The sequence below is a fragment of the Telopea speciosissima genome, chromosome 4 (assembly GCF_018873765.1).
Source record: "Telopea speciosissima isolate NSW1024214 ecotype Mountain lineage chromosome 4, Tspe_v1, whole genome shotgun sequence".
NCBI classification, from domain to species: domain Eukaryota; kingdom Viridiplantae; phylum Streptophyta; class Magnoliopsida; order Proteales; family Proteaceae; genus Telopea; species Telopea speciosissima.
The window spans coordinates 52,649,195-52,655,194 of NC_057919.1; positions in this window are offsets into that span (position 1 = coordinate 52,649,195).

Consider the following 6,000-nt stretch of genomic DNA (forward strand, 5'->3'; position numbering starts at 1 on the left):
AGCGCCATAGGATCTCCGTCAACTTAACGGGTGGTACCCCTCCATCGGTCGCCTCGCCCACAGATATTTCTCGATTGGTCTTGGGGAGGACCTCGGCCAGCAACATTCCACTTCGGCCGAACTGGCATCTATTCCTAGGGGACTTTGCCCTGACGTCGACTGTGAATGCTAAGGAGTGGCTCAAAGCAAGTCAGCTCCCCAAGGACAAGGAAATGCTTGAGAAGTTGTCCGATCCTGAGCTACTCTCCTCCCTGTTCCAGGACTTCAACATGGTAAGTTTTTGCTTAGCTCCTACTGATTGGTCCGACCTGATGGGCTCGGCCTGATTCTTGCTCGGATGTCTTTTTGTAGGGCTTTGCCAAGGCGGTGGAGACCATGCTTCAGTTTGAGCGGCTTCTGACCGCGAATGCTTCTCTCGAGGTTCAGGTCGAGAAAGCCAACGGGGATGCTCGTGAGGCAGTCCTGGCGCGTCGCGAGACTGCTGAGAAGCTCAGAATCGCTGAGGCTGAGGTCGAGAGCCTTAAGGTGGAGGTGACCAAGCACAAGGACTAGGCCAAGGCTTTGAGGGGTCAACTCGACCAGGCCAAAAAGAAGTCCGAGGTCGATCTGAAGCGCACCCGGGCCGAGGCGATGACTGACTACCTTATGTCCGCGGAGTACGCGGAGGTGTACTAGTAGTCTAAGGATGCTTTCATATGCCAAGGGCTACAACGGGGGACAAGCCGACCTCCTAAAGGAGATAAAGGCCGCCTACCCCACCCTCAACCTATCTCAATTCGATGACGATGCGACCACCATGGTCGAGGAGTTGGGCGAAGATGTCGGGGTGGAGGTTGACCAGGCTGGCTTGACTGAGACCGCCCCACGGGATGAGCTCGCCCCTCTCGTCAAGGACCCTGCCACCGAGGACCTAGTCGCCAAGGACCCAGTAGCCGAGGACCCTGCTGCCAAGGACTCCCTTGATACCGCCGAGCTCTAGACTTTTCTTTTCCTTTTGATGTACACATCCCCATGCTTGGGGTTTTGATAGCTTTCTTTTTTGTATGTACCAAGCCGAATGGCTCTTTTTTGTATCATGCCGAGCTTTCGGCCTTTAATGACTGCAACATTTTTCTTCCAATTTTAGCTAAGTGTATGAGCTCAGCAATTGTCTCTTTCCTTTTTGTTGACGTTATCCTATCTGCCCGAGCACCGAGGCTGGGCAGCTCCCCTGGCCGAGGTCAGGAACTCGACTGCTTTTAGCAATGCTGGCTCGGGTGGTCGGCTCGACCTGGGCGTTCGGCCATGCAACACTTCATCGGACTGGGGTTGGGATCTTCGTCCGACCTTATATCCTTGGGAAGTTTCTCTTTTCGTTTCTAGTGACCAGCTCGGGTCAGTTGTCGTACTGATGGCCGTGCGTCCGAGCCGCCCTTTGCGGCCTAGCTTAATGCCTTAGAAATTTTTGCTTGGTTTTAGGCTCTGTTTGGCTCAACCGTGGAGGGAGTTTAAGTTTCTCGGTCTGCCTGCCTATGAGGGTTGGTCTTACGGCTTTGTTGCTGACCTATGAGGGTCGATCTTCAGACGTCGGCCAGTCTATGAGGACTGGTCTTATGACCTTGTTGCCAACCTATGAGGGTTGGTCTTCAAACGTCGACCAGTCTATGAGGACTGGTTTTATGACCTTGTTGCCGACCTATGAGGGTCGATCTTCATACATCAGCCAGTCTATGAGGATTGGTCTTACAACTCGGTGTTTTTAGGCTCAGAATGCATTTGTAAATGTGGGAGAAACTCAATTTATTGAATCATAAAGATATTTGGCCGAAGCCAAATACATATGTGCTCACTTGTAGCCGGACCGAGCTAAATACTTTATTGAAAAATTTTCTTTAAATTCTCCGAGTTCCAAGGCCTCGGTACCTTATTGCCCCCCAGAGTCTGCAAGCGATACATCCCTGGGCGAATTTGCTTGGAGACTATGTACGGTCCCTCCCAATTTGGTGCTAACTTTCCTTGCTGCCTTGGTTGGGACGCGCTGAGCTTTCTTAGGATGAGGTCTCCTTGGCAAAAATGTCGCTCCTTTACCCTCAAGTCGTAGTGCTTTGTCGTCTTTTGTTGATAAGCTGTGTTCCGAAGCAAGGCGTTCTCTCGGACTTCATCGAGAAAGTCGAGGTTGGCTCTAAGCCCATCTTCGTAGGTCTTCTCATCAAAATTGAGCACTCTGTATGATGACGCTTTGACCTCGAAGGGAGTGAGGGCTTCGATTCCATATGCTAGTCGAAAAGGACTCTCCCCGGTCGATGTTCTTATGGTTGTCCTATACGTCCATAGGATGTTCGACAGCTCTTCCACCCATCTTCCTTTGGCTTCATCCAATCTTCTTTCGACACCTCCACTTGTCCATTACCTTGTAGATGAGCTACCGAGACCGGGCGAAAATCGATGTAGAAGTGCTTGTAGAACTCTCGGAAGCTCGGATTGTTGAACTGCACACCGTTGTCAGTGATGAGCACTTTGGGTAGTCCAAACCGATAGATCACCTTGTCTCGGAAGAATTTCTCTATGTTCTTCTCGGTGATGGTGGCCAGGGGCTCGGCCTCAACCCACTTGGTGAAGTAGTCGATGGCAACAACCATGTATTTCCGATTTTCGGAAGCCGGGGTGAAGTCTCCAAGTATATCCATCCCCCATATGGCGAAGGGGATTGGACTCAACATAGACGTCAGCTTTATTGCAGGTCAGCTCAGAACTGGTGCGAAGAGCTGACACTTCTCGCACGTCTTTACATACTTCATGGCCTCTTCTTGCATTCTCAGCCAGTAGAACCCTTGTCGAAGTATCTTATATGCCAGAGCTCGGCCGCCCATATGGCTCCCGCATATTCCTTCGTGCACTTCGGCCAAGGCATACTCGGCCCCTTTCTGTTCGAGGCACCGGAGGAGAGGAGCCGAGATAGCCCTCTTGTATAATATGCCGTCGATCATTGCATACTTCGCGGCTTGGATCTTAACTTTTTCTTACTTCATCGCGATTCTTTGGGAATTAATCATTCTCCAAGTAGTTGACGATTGGGTCCATCCAGGTCGGCCAGTCTTTCTCAATGTGTTTGACACTTTCTTCTTATAAGGAGGGCTTCTCAATAATCTCTATGTATATCGATCGGCTCAGATTTGGGAGGTCGACCTCGGCCAACCGCAAAAGGGAGTCAGCCACCGCATTTTTTTACCTTGGTATTCAGGTCATCTCAAAGTGTTCGAGCTCAAAGATCAGTGCTCGGGCTCGGCTCAGGTATGTCATCATTCTTTCATCTTTAGCCTCGTATTCACCGTTGACTTGGTTGACCACAAGTTGGGAGTCGCTTTAGACTTTTAGTCGCTCAACGCCTATAGCCTTACTCACTCGGAGCCCGGCTAGGAGGGCTTCATACTCGGCCTCATTGTTTAAGGCTGGGAATTTGAATCTTAGGGCATATTGTATGCGAAAGCCCTCGAGGCTGACTAAGATCAGCCTAGCTCCACACCCGGTGGAATTACTCGAGCCGTCTATGTTCATGACCAATGAATGTTTGGCCTCGAGTTCAACCTCAGCCTCTCCTGTTGGTTCGGTGTCCCGCTCCTCCGGGTCAGGTATCATGCATTCCGCTATGAAGTCCGCAAGAGCTTGTCCCTTTATTGCCATCCTTGGCTGGTAGCTTATGTCGTACTCACTCAGCTCAACCGCCCATGCGATCAACCGACCTGACACATCCAGTTTGTGTAATATCTTTTTGAGAGGCTGGTCCGTCAACACGGCTATCGGATGAGCTTGGAAATAGGGCCTTAGCTTTCTTGCAGCCGTTACTAGGGCGAAGGCCACCTTCTCAAACTTGGAGTACCTTGTCTCGACGTCGACGAGGACGTGGCTGATGTAGTATATGGGCTTTTGTGCTCGGCCCTCCTCCCTGACTAATACCGTGCTGACTATGACTAGGGTCACAGCGAGGTAAATTTGGAGTTCTTCTTTAGGCTCGGGTCGGGAGAGTAGAGGCGGATTCTCCAGGTACTTTCTGAGGTCTTCAAAAGCTTGTTGGCACTCATCGGTCCGTTTAAAATCCTTCGGGCTTCGAATGTTCTTCAAAGTTTTGAAGAATGGGAGACACTTGTTGCTCGATTTAGACATGAACCGTGCTAGCGCCGCGACTCTTCCTTTCAGCTTTTGCACTTCTCGGATCGTCCTTGGAGGGCTCATCTCTTGAATTGCTTTGATCTTTGCTGGGTTGGCCTTGATACCTCGTATGGAGACCATGAAGCTAAGGAATTTCCCCGAGGTTACGCCGAAAGCGCACTTAGCAGGGTTCAGCTTCATTTGGTTTTTTCTGAGCACACCGAAGGCCTCTTCCAGGTTAGCCAAATGATGTTTGGCCTTCAAGCTCTTCACCAACATGTCGTCTACATAGACTTCCATGTTTCTACCAATTTGTGCCTAGAATATGTAGTTCACCAACCGCTGGTATGTTGCTCTGACGTTCTTCAACCCGAACAGCATGACCTTATAGCTAAAATTTTCTTGGTCGGTTCGGAAAGCCGTGTAGGACTCGTCCTCTTTATGCATTAGAATTTGATTATAGCCGAAGTACGCATCCATAAAGCTCAGCATCGTGTGCCCGGCGGTGGCATCTATCAACAGGTCGATCCGATGCAACGGGTACTCTTCTTTCGGGCATGCCTTGTTGAGGTTGGTGTAGTCAACGTACATCCTCCACTTTCCATTCGGCTTGGGAACCATGACGACGCTCGCCAACCAAGTCGGGAACTTTTCTTCCCGGATGAACCTTGACCGTTGGAGCTTCTCCACTTCCTCTCTGATCGCGGCTTACTGATCAAGGACATAGTTCCTTCTCTTCTGCTGGATCGGCTTTCGGCTTGGATCCACATGGAGTTGGAGTTCGGCTACGTGGCTCGGTATGCCTGACATGTCGGCGGCTGGCCAGGAAAAGACGTCGGCATTCACCTTTAAGAAGTTTTCGAGCCGATTCCTTTGTTCTTCGCTCAGTAATTATCCGAGTTGTACTGTCTTCGTTGGATCTTCATCGCTGAGGGAGAATGGGATGAGGTCTTCTACGGGTCTTCTACGTCTTTCAGTGAGTTCATCTCACTGGCCTTCAGGGAGGTGCCCGACGCACAATGCCATTCCTCGGACATTTCCTTTGTTTTGCTTGACGAAGGTGGCGTAGTACTCTGGGGCCTTCTTTTGGTCACCTCAGATCTCACCGATACCGTTCTCCGTGGGGAACTTCATCTTCAAGTGTGTCGATGAGATAATGGCTTGAAGGGCGGTCAGTGATGGGCGACCAAGTATGGCATTGAAAGCCACCACCGACCGTACCACCATGAATTTGACTTGGGTCATCACTTGATATGGAGCTTGTCCGAATGTGACCAGTAAGTTGGATTGAGCCATTGGTTGCGGGTGGCGGCCCCTGAGAACCCATGGAGGGAAGTTCCTTTTGCCTTGAGTGCATCATCGCTGAAGCCGAATTGTCGATACGCGTTGAGCGACATGAGGTCCACAGATGCCCCCGTGTCGACCAATACCCAATGAACGGGTCTCTTCGTAATTTCTACCTGTACCACCAAAGCATCATCGTGAGGAAAACATATACCTTCGAGGTTGGCTTTGGTGAAGGAGATTGTCGCCTCGGACTTTGGCTTTTTGCTCTGCATCTCTGCGAGCCCTATGAACCGCGCCGCCTTAGCCTTCCGTGTGGATTCTTGTATGGGGCCTCTAAAGATAGTATATATGGGGGCTCCCTCTCACTGCTCATCCCGGATCCATCATATTTCTTTTCGATCTTGTCTTTGGCCTTGTTGTGCTCGGCTCTTCAGCCATCTGTCCTTGGCTCGGCCTTTCTCCTATCGCGATCCTCGGGTCATCGACCCCCACGTTCTTCTCGGCCTCCTTTGACATATCGCTTTAGGTGCCCTGCTTTTATCAGCTCTTCAATTTTTCTTTTTAGCTGATAACAATCCTCGGTGTCGT